The sequence below is a fragment of the Podarcis melisellensis genome (assembly GCF_964234715.1).
Source record: "Podarcis melisellensis genome assembly, chromosome: 2".
In the NCBI taxonomy this organism is placed as follows: Eukaryota; Metazoa; Chordata; class Lepidosauria; order Squamata; family Lacertidae; genus Podarcis; species Podarcis melisellensis.
Genome location: NC_138529.1, coordinates 19097791 through 19118998, shown reverse-complemented (window position 1 = coordinate 19118998; position 21208 = coordinate 19097791). Strand labels below are relative to the sequence as shown.

General features: G+C 45.6%; 1 long non-coding RNA gene across 1 annotated transcript; it reads right to left on the bottom strand.

Moving 5' to 3' along the window:
* Positions 1-203: 203 nt before the first annotated feature.
* LOC309363046 lies at positions 204-20910 on the bottom strand. Its single transcript, XR_014165193.1, has 3 exons — positions 19674-20910; positions 1924-2081; positions 204-295 (listed from the first exon to the last, which is right to left on the bottom strand). It is a non-coding gene; the product is annotated as an uncharacterized lncRNA (long non-coding RNA).
* Between the last annotated feature and the right edge of the window lie 298 nt (positions 20911-21208).

Here is a 21208-nt window from a genome sequence, read left to right as displayed (position 1 = left end):
ACTCGCAATCTGGTGAACCGGGTTCGATTCCCCGCTCCTCCACATGCAGCTGCTGGGTGACCTTGGGCCAGTCACACTTCTCTGAAGTCTCTCAGCCCCACTCACCTCACAGAGTGTTTGTTGTGGGGGAGGAAGGGAAAGGAGAATGTTAGCCGCTTTGAGACTCCTTAATGGGAGTGAAAGGCGGGATATCAAATCCAAACTCTTCTCTTCTTCTTCTTCAAATGGACTTCCAGAACGGATTATGTTCGACTTGTGAGTTACAACTCTACTCAAATTTCTCCCCCATGCCTAGCTATAGGACAAAAAGAGAGAGTTCTGTAAAGTGGGGTGGCACTTTTGGCAGAACAAAATATACTGTTTCCTTCCTTTTTTCCTCACAGACTTCTCCCCCAAACTATCCACACACCTGCACTCCCCAGCCATATCCTCACTATTGTGACACAATTCACTGGGGGAAGAGAAGTGCCCCTCTTATTCAAGTCATTCATCACAATTCGCTCATTCCTAGCATGTTTGGGAAACTTGAACATGGTTTAGATGCTTAACCTGGGGGCACTTGTGTGCTCTTGTAAAGGAAACAAAGCAAGGACGTTTCATACTAAGGTTTGGAGTGCTCTAAAAGTTCTTGGGTATAATGCTATGTTGTCATCTGCCGCTATCTGAGCCCTGCAAGAATACAGAGCCCTTGTGAAGTCAAAGAGAGTGGTAAACCCTTTTGGCACAGGGCGAAGGTTCATGCACTGTGGACTTTGCTTAATGTACCCAGTGTCAGCCTTTAAATGATACCTGTCAACTGAGCACATCTCAAAGGGCAGAGTATGCTCTTCTCTTTGAACTGCTTTTCACCCTCTCGAGCAGCCCATGTGAAATGTGAAGTGCCAAAGGGGCTCCAAAAAGCTTTTTTAAAAATTGCAGGAAAGTTGTTATTTCTTTTTTAAAGGGTCGAGATTCCAAGGGAAGGAATGTAGCGCTGTTGACATCAATGCAAGCATGCCACTGGAGAAGACTCATAATACTTGGCAGTGCTTTGTACGATGCTGGATCAATTATTTTTGTATATGTGAAAGTTTGCTTGGTCTCCGGTACACACATGTCTCAAGAGGATCTTTCCCCTTTTGACCTTTCAAGGGGAGATTCACACTGGAGCCTTCTGGGTGGGCAAGTGATTGCTGAATCGTCACTCTGTTGTGTGCCCTGATTGATCTTCAAGGCATGATGTGCGGAGTGAAGAAATTCACCAGCTTAATGGCGATATATAACCGCCTTTCCCTTTGCATATATATCCCGTTACTCTTCCCTGATCACATCTAGACTTTGTTATCTCTCGCCGCTTCAATTTCTAAAGTTCATTGTCATCTCTTTGTGGCAGAGGCCACTCTATAAAGCACCAGGAACATTGATGGCACAATACAACCTACTTCGTCAACATTGTCATTTGCAACTGAGCGGTCAAATGAGTCTCTATAGCCCCAGGGCTTTTTTCCCCAGCCAGAACTCAACTGAACTCAGTTCTACCACCTCTCAGGTGGGTCATGGTGATGTCCGGTACCTCTTTTTCTGGAAAAATAGCCTTGGTCATAGCCATATACCTACTTAGAAAACATGTCTAGTTTCCCTGAAGTTAACATCTACCCACTGACTGCTGCAATTTGGCTGTGAAAACCACACACACACACACACACACACACACACACACTCTTCCTCCTCCTCCTCCTCCTCCTTCTTTATTGAATTTATATACCATCCTATACCCGGAGGTCTCAGGGCGATTCACAGAATAAAATCAAAATATAAAACCACAAAATACTTAATCAAAATAAAAACAACAACCCAATAACCCCCACCCCCTCAAAAAAACAACAACACATTTTAAAAGGGCACGGGATCCTCACAACATTTAAAGTAAGACAATTAGCAGACCTGGACAGAAGCCACTCGTTGGAAAGACCATAATCTCAGAAATGTCTGTGGCAACCTTTACTGGCATCCAAATTGGCTGATGGAACATTACTTAATTATCCTTGAAGTTCTACCTTCACTTTTCGCCAAGACCCGCAACTTGTGAACCACCTTGAGACCTGTGGGTTTAGGGTGGTATATAAATTAAATAAACTGGTCAGTGAGGTCATTCATATTTCTTTTTTTTAAAAAAAAAAAAAAATCTCTCCCCCCACCACCACCACAGATGGAGGACTGGGGTTGAAGGATAGGATGACACAGTTAGATCTGTCCACTGAGCTGAAGTCCAGATTGATGTACGTCTAATTTCTGTGAGTGCACCCAGTTTCCGCCATCCAATTCGTGTTCAGATCAGAAGGTGCCTCCCAAAATCTGCAAAGAGCAGATGAAAAAAGCAGTTGGGGGATTTGCCGCAAGAACATTTCAAATGTTTAGAGAATCTGCTGCTGGGTCTTGCCTCCTCACCCAATATTTCACTTTAACCTACTCTCATGCCAAATCCCCCCGGTCGCTTTTTGAACTTGGAGGTGAGTGAAGAGAAATTTGAGGAAATCTTGAGCAGAGCAACTTCCAAAGAGAAAAAATGGGGAGATAAATATATATGTTCACAGAACGTGTGCTTTTATACCCCTTTGGATCCTAGCCTTTGGATATTCAGCAGATGGTATTCAGCAGATGATATACCAGGACACTTGTATGTGGGGCTACCTTTGAAGGTGACCCAGAAACTACAACTAATCCAGAACGTGGCAGCTAAACTGGTGACTGGGAGCAGCCACCGAGACCACATAACACCGGTCTTGAAAGATGTACATTGGCTCCCAGTATGTTTCCGAGCACAATTCAAAGTGTTGGTGCTGACCTTTAAAGCCCTAAACGGCCTCAGTCCAGTATATCTGAAGGAGCGTCTCCACCCCCATCGTTCTACCCTGACACTGAGGTCCAGTGCCAAGGGCTTTCTGGTGGTTCCCTCACTGTGAGAAGCCAAGTTACAGGCAACCAGGCAGAGGGCCTTCTCGGTAGTGGCACCCGCCCAGTGGAACGCCCTTCCACCAGATGTCAAAGAGTACAACAACTACCAGACTTTTAGAAGACATCTGAAGGCAGCCCTGTTTAGGGAAGCTTTTAATGTTTTATGCATTACTATATTTTAATATTTTGTTGGAAGCCACCCAGAGTGGCTGGGGAAGCCCAGCCAGATGGGCAGAGTATAAATAATAGATAAATTATTATTATTATTATTATTATTATTATTATTATTATTATTATTAGTAACGTGTTGGTAAATAAATGTTGATATGTTTATAAAGTACAGTGGTGCCCCGCAAGACGAATGCCTCGCAAGACGAAAAACTCGCTAGACGAAAGGTTTTTTCGTTTTTTGCGACGCTTCGCTAGACGAATTTCTCTATGGGCGTGCCTCGCAAGACGAAAACGTCTTGCGACTTTGTTTCCTTTGTCTTAAAACCGTTAAAACCAAGGGTGCTTTGCTTGAACAGCTGCAGTTGCGACTTGACTTCGAGGAGCAACTGTTAGCACGCGGTTTGGTAGCCTTTTCTCAGACTTTGCTCATTTTTGAAGCTTTTCCAAAACTTTTCCAGAACTTCTTCTGCATCCATTTGGTAAGTTAAACTTTTAAAACTTTTTTTGGGGTTTTTGGATTTTGGGTTGGGGTGTTTGGGATTCAAGGACTTGGTGTTGGGGGGGGTTTTAAGAGAATCTGGGAACTTGTGGGGGTTTTTTTTGAATTTTTTTGTTTTTCTGTGACCATTGGGCCATGTGGTTGTTTTTTTAAATTTTTCTGAGTTTGAATTTCTGTGTGCTGGGTGGCTGGGGGAACAGTTGGGGAGGTTTCTGCAGCAATCTGGGAGCTTGTGGGGGTTTTTTTGGAATTTTTTTGTTTTTCTGTGACCATTGGGCCATGTTGTTTTTTTTTGAAAATTTTTCTGAATTTGAATTTCTGTGTGCTGGGTGGCTGGGGGAACAGTTGGGGAGGTTTCTGCAGCAATCTGGGAGCTTGTGGGGGTTTTTTTTGGAATTTTTTTGTTTTTCTGTGACCATTGGGCCATGTGGTTTTTTTTTTTAAATTTTTCTGAGTTTGAATTTCTGTGTGCTGGGTGGCTGGGGGAACAGTTGGGGAGGTTTCTGCAGCAATCTGGGAGCTTGTGGGGGTTTTTTTTGGAATTTTTTTGTTTTTCTGTGACCATTGGGCCATGTTGTTTTTTTTTGAAAATTTTTCTGAATTTGAATTTCTGTGTGCTGGGTGGCTGGGGGAACAGTTGGGGAGGTTTCTGCAGCAATCTGGGAGCTTGTGGGGGTTTTTTTTGGAATTTTTTTGTTTTTCTGTGACCATTGGGCCATGTTGGTTTTTTTTGAAAATTTTTCTGAATTTGAATTTCTGTGTGCTGGGTGGCTGGGGGAACAGTTGGGGAGGTTTCTGCAGCAATCTGGGAGCTTGTGGGGGGTTTTTTTGGAATTTTTTTGTTTTTCTGTGACCATTGGGCCATGTTGGTTTTTTTTGAAAATTTTCTGAGTTTGAATTTCTGTGTGCTGGTTGGCTGGGGGAACAGTTGGGGAGGGGTTTGCAGGAATCTGGGAGCTTGTGGGGGTTTTTTTAAATTTTTTTATGACCATTGGGCCATGTTGGTTTTTTTAAAAAATTTTCTGAGTTTGAATTTCTGTGTGCTGGTTGGCTGGGGGAACAGTTGGGGAGGGGTTTGCAGCAGTTGGGGAGGGGCTGGGGGAGCAGTTGGCTAGGGGTTTGCAATTTCTGTGTGGTATGGGTGGCTGGGGGAACAGTTGAGGTTTTTGAAGACTTTGGTGATTTTTTAAGCTTTTCCAAAACTTCTTTTGCAGCCATTTGAGGTTTCTGAAGACTTTGGTGATTGATTGTTGAAGCTCTTCCCGAACCTCTTTTGCATCCATTTGGTTAGTTAAACTTTTAAAACTTTTTTGGGGGGTTTTGGATTTTGGGTTGGGGTGTTTGGGATTCAAGGACTTGGTTCTGGGTTTTAATTTCTGTGTGGTGGGTGGCTGTGTGCTTCTGAATTTTTTGGATTTGAAGCACATCACTGATTTTTTTTTTCTTTTTCTGAGTTTACAAAGGAGCTGTGCTGCCATGGGACCCAAGAAGACTGCTGCTGCAGAGGCCGGCGAGAGGAAGAAGGAGAAGGTGACGCTGGAAATGAAGAAGGAGATCATCCGGAAGCACGACGGCGGAATGCGTGTGACGGACCTTGCCAGGGAGTACGGCAGGAATCCATCGACCATCGGGACCATCCTGAAGATGAGGGAGAAGATCATGGCGACTGATGCGGCCAAGGGAGTCACCAGGATCATGAAGAACCGGCCAGCTGTTCTGGAGGAGGTCGAGAAGTTGCTGCTCATCTGGTTAGAAGAGAAGCAGCGTGCAGGGGACACTGTGACTGAGGCCGTCATTTGCGAGAAGGCCAAGGCCTTGCACGCAGACCTCGTCCAGGATCAGCCAGGAACCTCAGGCGAGCCTGAAGTCTTCAAGGCAAGCAGAGGTTGGTTTGACCGGTTCAAGACAAGATCCGGAATCCACAGCGTGGTCCGGCACGGAGAGGCCGCCAGTTCTGATGTTCCTGCGGCTGAAGACTTTGCAGTGGAGTTCCTGGAGGTTGTGAAGACGGAGGGCTACGTTCCACAGCAGGTCTTCAACTGTGACGAGACCGGGCTGTTTTGGAAGAGGATGCCCAAAAGGACTTTCATCACTCAGGAGGAGGCCAAGTTGCCTGGCCACAAGCCCATGAAGGACCGTCTGACCCTGCTCTTCTGTGCCAACGCAAGCGGCGACCTGAAGATCAAGCCCCTGCTGGTGTACCACTCGGAGAACCCACGGGCCTTCAAGAGACACAAGATTGACAAGGAGCAGCTGAGTGTCATGTGGCGATCCAACAGCAAGGCTTGGGTCACACGTGTGCTGTTTGTGGACTGGGTCAATCTTGCTTTTGGCCCTGCTGTCAAACAGTACCTGCTGGACAACGACCTGCCGCTGAAGGCTTTGCTTCTGATGGACAATGCTCCTGCTCATCCTAAAGGCCTTGAGGTGGACTTGTTGGAGGAGTTCAGCTTCATCAGCATCATGTTCCTGCCGCCTAACACCACGCCACTGCTTCAGCCGATGGATCAGCAGGTCATCGCCAATTTCAAGAAACTGTACACCAAGGAGCTTTTCAGGCGATGCTTCGAGGTGACTGACTGCACCACCATCACCCTGCGGGAATTCTGGAAGGACCACTTCGACATCGTCACCTGCTTGAAGATGATCACCACGGCCTGGAACGGGATCAGCCAGAGAAATTTGAATTGCGCTTGGCGCAGCCTGTGGCCGGACTGTGTGGCACCAAGTGACTCTGATGCACCAGAGTCAACAGTGGTGCAGGACATTGTTGCCTTGGGGAGGACCATGGGACTGGAGGTCACAGAGGAGGACATCAGCGAGCTGGTGAAGGAGCACGACCACGAGCTGACCACCCAGGAGCTGGTCAAACTGCAGGCAGAGGCTGCGCAGGAGTGGGCCTCACTGGAAGAGGAGGAAGCAACTGAGGAACGGCTGTCCTCCGAAAGACTGAGGGACATTTGCCAGAAGTGGAAGGAGGTGCAGACTTTTGCAGACCAGCACCACCCTGACAAGCAAAAGGCACGTGACTCTGGGAACAGTTATGATGCGACGGTCATGTCTTCTTTCAGGGAGGTGCTGAAAAGGCGGATGAAGCAGCAGACTATGGACAGGTTCTTGAGCAAGAAGCAAAGAGTGGAAGAGGAGCCTTCTTCGAGTGGTCCCCCAGAGTCTTAGAAAATGTACTGTACACTTTGTTGATTTTTAAATGTTTTTCTGTCATGTTTAGAAACTTAATTTATTTTTCCTTCAATTTTTGAACTGCTCTTTACAGTATGTGTGACTTTAAAGAGCAGTTAATAAACTCTTGTTGTACCAAATTTGGCTTTGTTTGGACTTTTTTTGACCATAGGAACGCATTAATTGATTTTCAATGCATTCCTATGGGAAACCGTGCTTCGCAAGACGAAAAATTCGCTAGACGAAAAAACTCGCAGAACGAATTAATTTCGTCTTGCGAGGCACCACTGTATGCTTTTGTACCAGGCCAAGCAAAGCTCTAGCCTAGCTTGAGTGAGGGCCATTTAATGAATGAATAGCACATCATTTCCTGTACTAATAAGAATAGGAATGTAATTAAAACTGCGTGTTCTAAATATTTGCTTGTGGTTGGTGAAAAATATGTAATTTTACTGCCTGGGAAACTGTTGGAATAGCTGTTTCACTCCGGATAATGTTCAGTCCCCAAGGGGGGGGGGAAATAACTAGCCAGAGACCTGAAAAGTTTACATATGCACCTTTGATTAGACCTATTGGTTTTACAGGGATCACAATGCATGCAATTCTGGTTCATTCTGGCGCAAGATGCCGAGGAGAACTTCCTAGCAGATTTGTCCTCTCAGCGTGCACAAAGCAAGACACTTTGTTCTTTGCCAGATCAGGGACGAAACTGGCGTGCTATGAAAAGGATTGATTATCACTTTAAAGCAATTAGATGTCACAAGAGAACAGAAAAGTATGAAACATTTATATGCAGGAATCTGCCCTGGAACGGAGATGAAACACTCCCTTCAAACACAGCCTTTGCCCAATGTGTCAAATGTGTAAGACTGCGGTTTGGTTTTCATCATCGCAGAGAGTGACTCTTTAACAACCTTCTTAATGAGAGAGTGGAATATATTGTGGCTGGCATGGTTTCAGAAAGACTTGAGGGGTGATGTACTGTACTTAGATCCAGCCTTCTGAATATCAAGAGAGAGATGTGGAGGGGATACGTTCTATCTGAGCATAAGCAAGGATGTAGCCCAGAAGGGAGGGAGGAGTAGATTGTAGAAGTGTACTGGGCATTTAGTGAGAACGCCCAGTTCTCACAGCAATTTTGAGTTGCTGAAATATTGCTTCTGAGACATGAAGTTGCATGGCGAGTTCCGCCCCCCCCCCCCGTGGAAATAAAGACACATGGCACAATTATTAAGGTTAATGGGCTAATTAAGGCCACAAATTTATTGGTTACAGGTGATGAGCAGTATTGGCTTAGGTATTACTCCCAACCGACTACAGTGGTGCCCCACAAGACGAATGCCTCGCAAGACGAAAAACTCGCTAGACGAAAGAGTTTTCCGTTTTTGAGGTGCTTCGCAAGACGAATTTCCCTATGGGCTTGCTTCGCAAGACGAAAACATCTTGCGAGTTCTTGTGAGTTTTTTTCCCTTCTCCCCCTTTTTCTAAGCCGCTAATAGCCGCTAAGCCGCTAATAGCGCTAATCCGCTAATCCGCTAATGGCCGTGCTTCGCAAGGCGAAAAAACCGCTAGACGAAGAGACTCACGGAACGAATTATTTTCGTCTTGCGAGGCACCACTGTATATCCGGCTTCAGCCCACCCGCTTGAAGTCAGGGAAGAGTTAACCACCAGTAGGGGGAGTCCTGCTGATGCATATCAACTAGGAACTCCCCCAAGGTCACTGCTCGGGGGCGTGCCTTAGGCCCTCACCTCCCTAGGCTTTGGACAGGGCCACACCCCCTGGAATCCTTTACCGGACTACCCTTCAATATGCGGGGCAGGTGATGGCGCTTCCTCCCCTCTTCCATCTACATAACAATACCAATACCAATGCCTAACCGCCAATAGCAAGAAAGTTGTGGCAATTTGCTACGAGGTAGGCGAAAACCAAGTGGCTGGTGCCAATTTGCCAAGTGGAAAAATTCCTACCAGGCCCCTCAACGGCGACCAACCAAGGTCCATAGCATGGTCAAGGACGAAAACCTTAAAGGGAGGGAGGGTGGGAAACAGGAGGAGCTGGAGGTAACAAAAGAGGGAGATCCCCGGCCGCGCCTGCGTTAAATAGGGCAGGCCACGCCCCCTGAGCCAGTCGATTGGGGCTGACGCAGCAGGGGATTCCCTCAATCGCGTGGAGGCTAAGCACCAGCTGCCGCGCGCATGGTGGGGGCGTGAACCCCGCAACACCACCTCCTTTGCAGGGCGGAAGTGGCTCTACGATTTACTGAAATCCAAATTCGGATGACAATTTTCTGTTTCACATGACTCAGTTGGTAAGGCATGAGATGGGGTATGAGCCCTGTGTTGGGCAAAAGTGTCCTGCATTGCAATTGGTTGGACTAGATGAACTTTGTGGTCCCTTCCAACTTTACAATTCTATGGTACCCTTCCTTCAATCCCTATACTATGTGACTGTCTGGAGGCGGTTGGAGGATGGATGGCGGCTAACAGATTGAGGTTGAATTCTGACAAGGCATAAGTACTGTTTTTGGGGGACAGGGGGTGGGTGGGTGTGGAAGACTCCCTGGTCCTGAACGGGGTAACTGTGCCCCTGAAGGACCAGGTGCGCAGCCTGGAAGTCATTTTGGACCAGCAGCTGCCCATGGAGGCACAGGTCAATTCTGTGTCCAGGGCAGCTGTTTACCAACTCCATCTGGTATGCAGGCTGAGACCCTACCTGCCCGCAGACTGTCTCACCAGAGTGGTGCATGCTCTGGTTATCTCTCACTTGGACTACTGCAATGCACTCTATGTGGGGCTACCTTTGCAGGTGACCCGGAAACTACAACTAATCCAGAATGCGGCAGCTAGACTGGTGACTGGGAGCGGCCGCCGAGTCCCTATAACACTGGTCGTGAAAAACCTTCACTGCCTCCCAGTACGTTTCTGAGCACAATTCAAACGTTGGTGCTGACCTTTAAAGCCCTAAACGGCCTCAGCCTAGTATACCTGAAGGACCGTCTCCACCCCCATTGTTCAGCCCAGACACTGAGATCCAGCTCCGAGGGCCTTCTGGTGGTTCCCTCCTGCGAGAAGTGAGGTTACAGGGAACCAGGCAGAGGGCCTTCTCAGTAGTGGCGCCCACCCTGCGACATCTCATCAGATGTCAGGGAAATATAACTACTATCTAACTTTTAGAACACAACCCTGTTTAGGGAATTTTAAAAAATGTTTAATGTTTTCTCATGTTTTTAATATGCTGTTGGGAGCTCCCCAGGGTGGATGGGAAATCCCAGCCAGATGGGTGGGCTATAAATAAATTACAACAACTACTACTACACAGCCTTCAAATGAAACCATAAGTCCAGCTAGCTCAGTATCATTTACACTGGTCTTCCAGTGTTTCACTCAAGGGTCACTCAGCAATTGAACTGAACACACCATTTGTGCTTATATTCATAATACTGACAATACCTTGCCATCAGTCTTTTAAGTTTGCCTACTCTGCTTTCATTTAGGATGGCCGACTTTCTGATGAGCCCCAGCTCCTGTGATGTTGATACCGGCTGGATTTTGAGAAGACAGTATAAGATTGCACTGTTAGATAAATAATGAAAGATTGCACTGTTGAAATCATGAAATTAACTTTTACATACTTTTAAGTTAAAGATCTGGAAGTAGGGGTGAGGGAGGAATTTGATTCAGCTTGTATTTAAATCTGAATCTTTCAAATTTGCTCATTCCAAATAGATGAACCAAAGCACATCTTTCTGTTGAAATTCACACTCAACCGAATTTTGTAATGCAGTTCGCCAACCAACCAATGTTTACAAAAATGAGTGTATTAGGTAAAAGTGTACATAACAATAAAGATATCCATGGAAAGAAGAAACCAAAATGCATATGAGGGAAATTGCTTGTAAACATGTGTACGTTAGTAAAAAATGTGTTTATTAGCATAAATTTGCACTAAAATGCTGTTGCTGATTTTTTTTTTTAAATCACAAATTGCTGCAGAATATGGATCACTGAATTTTAGATTGGCAAAATGGGCAGATCTTTCCATCTCCTTCTGGAAGTGATCAAAAATTACTCTCTGTGTTCGTAGCTACAGTATTTGTGCCATTAATTTATCTGCAAAGCAACCGAGATCATGACGCTTTTGTGAAAATAAAATTAAAAGACAGAGAAAGGAAACTGCTAGGATTATGACAGAACTGCTTGAATGGTTCAGGAACAGAAAGCATAAGATGCCCTTTACTGTAGGGTTAACCAGGGCGCCTAACGCTTTTGTTTGTGTGCGTATACTGAGAGGGAGTGGTGAGTTATATTAAAAGGTTTTTATGTTTAATCAAAGCAGACAGTTGGGTAATTAAAGCTATTAAAATTGATAGGGCACTAGGCCTAGATAGATTACATCCTAGTATTCAGGCAGTTAGGAGGGCCTCTGGCAATTATTTGGGTGGGAAGAGGAAAGTGTAGAACAGAATTCGAAGCGTAGATAAGCGCCAAAGTACATGTTCAGGTATCGCACAAAGCACTTAATTTATAGGTGTTTTTTTTTTTAAAAAAAGAAGTAGCGGTGGAGGACGATGGTATATCCCCCAAAGGAAGGAGCATTAAAAACTGAATGCCTTTCCCCACCCCACAGTTTATTATCGAAATTACATAGCACCCTCAGCAAGGATGGTGCCTGAAACTAGCATAAGGGTGGGGAAGACATATTGCTGCCCTAAGGTCTTACAATCCCAAGGTTTTAAAAAAAAAAGAAATCAAAAGAAACAATAGAAGAAGAGAAGGAAGGAGAGATGATAGGGACAAAGGAGGAAGATAAACAGGTTTAGGCTTTGGGCCAAACCATATACATGTTTGGTTATAAAATGGGTGCATGTTTTTCTTCTTTCTTTCTTTCTTTCTTTCTTTCTTTCTTTCTTTCTTTCTTTCTTTCTTTCTTTCTTTCTTTCTTTCTTTTATTGGAGCAGGTTGGGAATAGCCGCGAAACCCTCCACAGACTTACAGTGGTACCTCGGGTTACATACGCTTCAGGTTACATACGCTTCAGGTTACAGACTCCGCTAACCCAGAAATAGTGCTTCAGATTAAGAACTTTGCCTCAGGATGAGAACAGAAATCGTGCAGCGGCGGCGCGGCGGCAGCAGGAGGCCCCATTAGCTAAAGTGTTGCTTCAGGTTAAGTGCGGACCTCCGGAACGAATGAAGTACTTAATCCGAGGTACCACTGTACTTCGCTGTGCTCAACTGCTTTTATGTGTGTTTTCCCCAGCCCAGTTCATGAGCTGGGTTGTCTCTCTGTGTGGGTGAATGTCTTACAGCAATCGAGTTTGGACAGGCAGGGCATGAAAGGGCTTCACTCTCATGCCTTCTGTGCTTCTTTTAGTATGAAAAATTCACCTCGCCCCTACTGAATAGCTGAAAAAGCTGTGTAATAAATACATTCACCTGTCTGGCTTGGGCCTCAGTGTGAGCTATGGGGACAGCAATTTTGTAAGGTATGTTCTGGTTACAATCCCCGTACTGCAAGTAACTGGAATGGGAATAAAAATGGAAGTTCTGCATGAGCATAGGAGCAAACTCCTAGGGCCCAGGGGTCTTCGGCCCCCCAATAGAATATCTGAAGGGGCCAGACCCGCCTCCCAAGTTGATGGGCATTGCCATTCAAATGGTGTGCATGAGCCGTGTCATGTGATTGATTATGTGGGGCGAGGCTTACCTGACACCCCCCCCATATTTTATTCATGTTGGCACCCCTACGCACAAGAAGTATACTGCTATATTATCCAACAGTGACTCACAGATAAGTCACACTACGCGGAGGTCCCCAACAATGTTAATTAAAGGTTTCCCACTTGAAAAGACAGCTTGTTCTGCTGCTTTCTGATGAATGTGGATGTGAAATTAATGAAGACTAGTTTATTAGTTGCCTCTTTAATAGCCTCGGGACATGGGTGGCACTGTGGTCTAAACCACAGAGCCCAGGGCTTGCCGATCAGAAGGTCGGTGGTTCGAATCCCCACAGCGGGGTGAACTCCCGTTGCTCGGTCCCTGCTCCTGCCAACCTAGCAGTTCGAAAGCATGTCAAAGTGCAAGTAGATAAATAGGTACCACTCCGGCAGGAAGGTAAACGGCGTTTCCGTGCGCTGCTCTGGTTCGCCAGAAGCAGCTTAGTCATGATGGCCACATGACTCGGAAGCTGTCTGTGGACAAACGCCGGCTTCCTCGGCCAGTAAAGTGCCGCAACCCCAGAGTCATCTGCGACTGGACCTAATGGTCAGGTCCCTTTAATAGCCTATATTATCCTGTGAACTGCCCTGAGATGATGATGATGTAATTGCCTTTGCGTCAGTCTTTTTTCTGGGTGGAGGTGCTAATTATTGATTTCCTCTCACCCACCTCTGCTTTTAACTAGGGACATGGTGGCTGCAGTGAAGTAGCAACCATTTTAAATAAAAAGACTGCGTGCCTCCTTCGTTGCAACTGGGCCTGAGAAACAGAAGATGCTAAAATATGCTTTAGCATTAGCCAGGCCATATTCACTGCTGCTCTCAATTAATCCAGTCATATTAAAAAGCAAATTGGCACCCAAAGTAACTCAACACAAACAACCAAATGGCAGGGACTCTTCCCCCCAAGCTTCTGTTCTCCGGTAAACACTGAGATCTACGTAGAAACCAGGAATGGCTCCCTGGACTTCAGGCTGTGGCCAGAAGGTATTTTTAGATACAATTATTCAGAAGTGGTGGCTCAAGTTCATGTTGAGGCAAGTCACGGAGGAACCACGCGGAGGCTGACAAGCCCAGTTGGCGTGGGATGCAAACTCCGTCAGGTGCTAAATGCTAGCAACTTTTATGAACCACCATGAGCTGTGAGAGTGTAAACAGACTGCTGACAGACACAGGTGTAATTTTTGAGATTATTCCTGTTTTAAATTTCCTAAAGCGGTGTTCATGCCACGGTAGGACTTTTAGGTCTTATGAGAGAAAGATCTCCCTGAGATACGGTTGCAGAATGTGTTATTTTCACTGATATATGCATGCCTATGCACACTTTATTTCAGTTTATCCTGCCCCCTTTTTACACAATAGTTGGCTGGAGCACTGCATTGCAAATAATAATAATAATTCCCCAGCCACTCAGGGTGGTTCCCAAAAGAATATAAAAAAGTGATAAAACATCAAACATTAAAAACTTCCCTGAACAAGACTGCCTTCAGATGTCTTCTAAAAGTCACATAGTTGTTTATTTCCATTACATCTGATGGGAGGGTGTTCCACAGGGCAGGTGCCACTACTGAAAAGGCCCTCTGCCTGGTTCCCTGTAACCTCACTTCTCGCAGTGAGGGAACCACCAGAAGGCCCTCAGAGCTGGACCTCAGTGTCCGGGCTGAACGATGGGGGTGGAAACACACCTTCAGGTTTACTGGGCCAAGGCTGTTTAGGGCTTTAAAGGCCAGCGCCAACACTTTGAATTGTGCTCAGAAACGTACTGGGAGCCAATGTAGGTCTTTCAGGATCGGTGTTATGTGGTCTTGATGGCTGCTCCCAGCCACCAGTCTAGCTGCCGCAAAATTCAGAGACGTGCAGATTTTAAAGACTGGCTGAGTTTTGGTTCATTTAATTGTTCTCAGAAAGTATGAATTTGGGGAGTTTGCCTTTCAATTGAACTGAACTGAATTTCTCCCCCGTCCCTATTGCATGAGGAGCACTGAGCCTACAATATGCAGCCCTCTGGAGTGCTCTCAGTTGTAAATCCCACTCTCCCCATAGCTCCTCACTTCTCTCTCTCTCTCTCTCTCCTTTTGCTGGAGTTTCTATACAGCAGCAGAAGCTGCCAGGGTGCATGGCCTCCCCGTGTAGCTCTCTCATAAGACGGTGCCAGCTGGAGAGCCCTGCTGACTTTTTGCTGACACACCAGAAATATATATGTTAGGAGGCTTTCACTATTATTATCACATTATAGCTCTCTCTGGCTTTCTTGCAGAATGGTAAACAATAGCAGGGCTTCTTGGAGGTCATGAATCCATAAATACACACACCTCTGTGTGTGGTCTTTGCCAACAACCCTTGAGAGAGAGAGAGAGAGAGAGAGAGAGAGAGAGAGAGAGAGAGAGAGAAAGAAAGAAAGAAAGAAAGAAAGAAAGAAAGAAAGAAAGAAAGAAAGAAAGAAAGAAAGAGTAAATGTGAATCCAAGCAACATGTGGACATGTTTTGACACCATGACCTGTCGATATCCTGTTTACCATAATTTCCTAGAGTCGCACATCGGAATTCTGCTACTGACTGCGTTAAGAGAACATCCATTGTGCGGTGTAGGGTGTTTTTGGAGACATTTGAGTCCGTTTGGCATAACTTTCTTTCTTTTTTTCTCCACTGAGGAATGCATGTGGAAAATGTTAGTCTGGAATGCAAAAATCCATACGTATTTTGCAGGAACGCTCGAGAACTGGGGACTTGCTTTTCGCCGACTCCTGTTCATGGATATTCTCTGAGCGAGAAAAAAAACCCATCTACAAATGAAATTCTTTCTTTATTCTGACATAATGCTTTGTAAGCAAATTCCTCGACATGCTTTCTTGTGCTGAGGAAAACTGCTCCATATAGCAACCGGCTCTTTGGGAGAAAGCAGATGTAAGAGTTTAACAGCAGTCACTGCAGGTTTATTTCTGGAGAGGGGATGTAGTTCTGTAGCAGGGCTCATACTTTGGCAGTGCAGCTGCCAGTTAGTGTAAACACTACTAAGCTAGATGGGCCAAGAGTTGGATGTGGTAGAAGGCAACTTCCTGTGCTCCGTTTGTGTTATAAGCCTGGTTTTTCATTGCACTGACCTGATTGCAGCAAGTGGGGTGTTTGCTCAGCTCCTGTCACTCCTTCCCTTCTTTCTGTGCAGACTTTGTCAACCTGGTGCTCTCCAGATGTTGTGGACTACAAAGCCCATGCTGTCTGAGGCTGATGGGAGTATTCCGTAACTCCCCCTGTATTTTATTTTTTTAAAACTTTAGGAAATCCCCAGTCTCTGTTCACAGGTCAAGGCAAGGAGGGACGGCAATTATCTTGTATTGCCAATGGACCTCAGTGGCCCTGTATTGTTTCTTAATGGCTCTAGCTTGGGCAGGTTGTTTTTGCATAGGATAGCTCAGAAATTCCTTAAGTAGTCCATGCATTTAAACAAAGTTTCTCTGGGTATTTAGGAGGAGGTAATGTCCCCATTTAGGGACGCGGGTGGCGTTGTGGGTTAAACCACAGAGCCTAGGACTTGCCGATCAGAAGGTCGGTGGTTCGAATTCCTGTGACGGGGTGAGCTCCCATTGCTTGGTCCCTGCTCCTGCCAACCTAGCAGCTTGAAAGCACATCAAAGTGCAAGTAGATAAATAGGTACCGCTCCGGCGGGAAGGTAACGGCGTTTCCGTGTGCTGCTCTGGTTCACCAGAAGCTTAGTCATGCTGGCCACATGACCTGCAAGCTGTCTGTGGACAAACACTGGCTCCCTCGGCCTATAGAGCAAGATGAGCTCGCAACTCCAGAGTTGGTCACGACTGGACCTAATGGTCAGGGGTCCCTTTACCTTTACTTAATGTCCCCATGGTGTTAGACAGTGGGCTCCTTGAATAGCACCCTTTCCCCTAGTTCAGGTGTGGGGCATTTTTGATCTTGCCAGTTTTGCTGGTCTGCAACTCTCATCAGCCCCAGCAAGCATGGCCAGCAGCCAGGGATGGAGAGAGTTGTTGTTCAGCAACATCTTTGGGGGGGTCCTCGGGTTCCCCATGCTTGCCCTAATGGAAAGTGGTCAGTCACATTGCAGGTTTCCACTCCCCAGAACTCACCTTGAATTGAAAAAGGTATTGAATGCAGTCTTTGGCCACTTTTGCTGCTTGAAAGTATTGCTTGCATTCTCCAAATGCTGTACAGTGATCCTCAAACCGATCCTCATGGTACTACAACAGCTAGAACCTCCACATTCAAGAGAAGTATACCTTAATATAATCAGACACATGGGACAAAGTACAGAGGGTGTTCATTGCTACCATGCCCTTCCTCGTGACTTTTCCAGGGGCATACCTCTGGCCAATGTTGGAGTCAAAGCAAATATTAAATTCTTAAGGTGGTCATGATGCTCTTAATTATCTTCTGTTGTTTGTACCCAGTGCACTAATACTTGTGCAGCTTGGCACTTGACGGGATCCTGTAAAGGAGTCCTGGTGTTCTTATCTGTCTTTCAACTTATGAATATAGTTAAGATAATGCACAATACATAAATAAATAAATTGAAAAAGGCTTTCCAGAAATCTGTTGGAATGATCTGGCACTGCCCTGAACGGATGCAGCCAGGGCCGGCCCAAGAGTTTTTGCTTCCTGAAGCAAAGGGTCAGGAGTTGCCACTTCCCAGGCCTGTTCCATGTACGAAAGCTCAGCAGACAATTGCATCTTATTTCAACATCCCCTGTTGTGCCCCGACAGCAGTGGCTTAGTGGAGTGGGAGCAAGACAGGCTGTATAGCACAAATATAGAGTCCTCTCCACTGCCCCTGCATGTTTGCCACCTGAGGCGGCTGCCTCATGGTAGGGCCGGCTCTGGATGCAGTTCTGAAGATCACCATCTTTACCACAAGGCAAAACAGCTAATTTGGCAAGGGAGTTGAAGGCATGGGTTAAGGCTCCAGTGCCGTCTCCAATGCTTGATTGCAATGCCTTGTCAGAGGCTACTCATTCACAGTACAGTGGTACCTCGGGTTAAGTACTTAATTCATTCTGGAGGTCCGTTCTTAACCTGAAACTGTTCTTAACCTGAAGCACCACTTTAGCTAATGGGGCTTCCCGCTGCTGCTGCCGTGCCCCCAGAGCACAATTTCTGTCTCATCCTGAAGCAAAGTTCTTAATCCGGGGTACTATTTCTGGGTTAGCAGAGTCTGTAACCTGAAGCATATGTAACCTGAGGTACCACTGTACTTTTTTGTTGTGGTTGATAGGGTTGGTAAATAGGGCCTAGGCGGTCAAATATCACCACTGGGGAAAGGGCTGGATTTCACCTTGGGGCTTCCACATGTGGACCCCTGGCATAGAGAAGCAATGCTATGTGGTGTTAATTGTACTAGGTAAAAAGTAAAGGACCCCTGGATGTTAAAGTTAATGGCGACTATGGGGTTGTGGCGCTCATCTTACTTTCAGGCCAAGGGAGCCGGCGTTTGTCCACAGACAGCTTTCTAGGTCATGTGGCCCGCATGACTAAACCGCTTCTGGAGCAATGGAACACTGTGATGGAAACCAGAGCGCATGGAAATGCCGTTTACCTTCCAACTGCAGTGGTACCTATTTATCCACTTGCACCCGCATACTAGAAAATGATAGGTGTGGTGTTTCTAAGACAGGTGTGGGGAAACTGTCACCCTCCTACAGCTCCCATCATCACTCACCATTGGCCTTGCTGGCTGGGAATGATGGGAGTTGGAGTCCAAGCACAACTAGAGACTCATAGGTTCCCCACCTCACCCACAGTCTAAGCGAATGAAAACACTAACACCAGGACATGTGTAATGATTTGATCATTGTAGTGACAAGAAAGCATTCGAGTCTCTCTTTTTGACAGAACTCTGGTTTGGGACACCTTGCTAAACCTGAGCTCAGCAGCTGTCTTTATATATATCACACATTTTGGCTGCATCATCTCTGTTTGATTGTTTCTGTGCTTTACGGCTGCTGCCCTGTCTGTTATTCTAATGCAATTTCTAGCATTTCGTATGTTTTTATGGCTGGCTCAAAGAACAACAACAGCTTCATCTCCAGACCCAAGCTAAACAAACCAGGCTGGAAAAGTTCAAAACCAAACACTTTGCTCCTGTTGATGAACTGGAGGCTTAAAAAATAAAATAAAATCCTACTTAAGCTCGTAAATCAAAAAAGGCATTTGCCTGCTTCTTAGAAGAAAGCAAAACAAACAACACTTCAGGTCCTTAGAGGGCCACCAACAGCTAGGATGCCAAAACAGCTACAGATCGAAAGGACTGTTACCGATACAGGAAAGGAAAAGAAGTTTTGCTGCGGCAGCTCTTGAGGTGTAAGAGGAGGTGTGGCTGTAAACAGCTGCTCTGGTGGCATGTAAACTCCACATTCCCTCTGCCAGGAGACAGAAGCCTGGTTTGGTTTCTCCCTACGCAGGCTGTTAACTTCTCATCCTTCCCCATCAGTTTCAACCTTAAGGATGGGCTTTCAGTTTCAAGCTTTCAATTTCCATTGCTTTCTGTTTCTCTTTTTTTCCAGCCTTAGATTCACTTCTCCACACTTCCAGGTAAACCACAACACTTCTCCCCACCCTTCGGAAGATAACATTTTTGTTCAGTTAGCGCGCTGCTTTTTGAAAGTCCTCACAAACATCCACCAGCACGTTAGTGTGAATTTCTCACAATACACGCATGCTTGCATGTAATATTGCCTAACGCACACACACTCTTGCCAAGCAATTGTTCCTAATAAGATGCATTGGTTTTCACCGATAATAGATGGATTTTTAGGCACACTTTACCTCAGGATATGCATTTTTGTATACATTCTTTGGTTGGAGAACAGCAATGCAAAATCTGGAGGTGTGCACATTGCGAAGGATGGCTGGGTTTTGGTTCAAATTCTCATCCAAAGCAAGAGAAGGCTTGAATTACCCCACACAGAAATTATTTTCTTTCTCTTTTACCCCTCTCTCCTCGCTTCTCACCGAGTTTTAAAGCCTAAGGTTTCCTCACAATTTCACCACTTCTTGGACTGACACTGGTGCGTGGAGAAGCCTTGTATTTGGGACTGTTTATTATTAGGGGTGTTAATAGTTGCTGCGCTGAGGAGATGTGCTTGGAGGTCTAGCCTCAGTGCCCAAGAGCTTACAGAAGTTGGGCCAATGGAAGGTATCAACTTACCTGTTTTGTGGCTCTCATTCTCCTGGATCAACGTCATCGACAGGTGGAGTGGGCAACTGGTTCAGCACTGAAGGTCATGTCAGAAGTATATCACTGAGTTTTGGATGGCCCATCACAGCTGATTGATGTAATGGGCTGGCACAGTCCTCCTCAGTTTGTGTACCGGAGTGCTGTAGTGAGAACAGCTGCTGTAATAAGCAAGCAAGCAAGCAAAATAAACTGAGGTTCCTTTAAGTCCAAGCACAAACACCCAGAGGATGCCTGCTGCAGCTCTGTATGATTTATCTTTCAGGTCTCGCCTCCTCCTCTCCCTCCTCAGCAACCTCTGCTGCATGGGATCGATTCTTCTGCGTGTCTGGATCATTCAATTGCTCCCGATGTCAGCAGGGTACCTACCCTCGGAAGATAATGCCTGTTATTCTTTCTTTTGGGGCCAATAGAAACACAATTAGAAAAGGATTATGGAAGATTGCTCCAATATATGATTAAAGCAGCGAGATTGCTCGATGCACCAAGATGGAAAGACACAACCCTACCCCACTATAGAAGAATAGCTGATAAAACTATTGAACTTGGCTGAGGTGGCAGAGTTAACATGTTTGATTAGAGAACAATCACAACTAACATTTGTTAAGGGTTGAAAAATTCTTACCAACTTTTTTGCATGGAAGAGAAAATGATCTTGTAATATCTGGATTTGAAGTCTGAATAAATACTGGGTTCTGGAATGGTTGGATCTTATGGAGTGAATGTCATATGTAGCAGGAGGACAGAAACCCGGAAGTCCTTTTATTATTTTCTTCTTTATCTTTATTCCATTTCTTTCTTTTCCTTTTTTCTCACTTTCTCTTTCTTTAGGTTTCTCTTTTCCTGGCATCTCCTTCCTTCTGACATTGTTCTCTTATAGACTAAGTCACTGGTTTATCTCAGTATATCATAAAAAGATACTTTGTAATGGATGTGTGGTTTTGTATATCTTTAAATAAATCCCCTTTCTAAAAAAATAGATAGTGCCTGTTGCATATCTGTATGAGTCACTGCTCTGGTCCGGCCCCCTTAAGCCCAGGAGATGCTGAGAATGTTGAACAGGGACTGAGAACACTGATGCATCACTCTAAATGCAAAACTTATGGAAGCGTAAGAGCGCATTGTGCCTGAAATTCTCATACAGAAAAAGGTGTGCATCTGGTACCAGATGTTTGGGAAATGTCTGATACATCAGGGATGTGGACCTGCTAGCCTGTTGATTTCATTTGGCCTTCTGGGTCTTTTCCTGCCCATTGGCTGTTCGTGGGGAGCGGCAACGACGCAAAGTTTTTGTGAGGGCTTCCACCAGTGAGATGAATCAGTTGAATTTGGCCCCTAAACTTCTGTACATACTGATGAAATGTCCATGAGAAAATTATAAACTTTCCTTGGATCACCAGTTAGATTATTGCAATGCGTTATACATAGGGCTGCTTTGAAGACGGTTTGGAAACTTCAGCTGGTGCAGAATTCAGCATCCAAGCTGATCACCAGAGCAAGATGGTTTG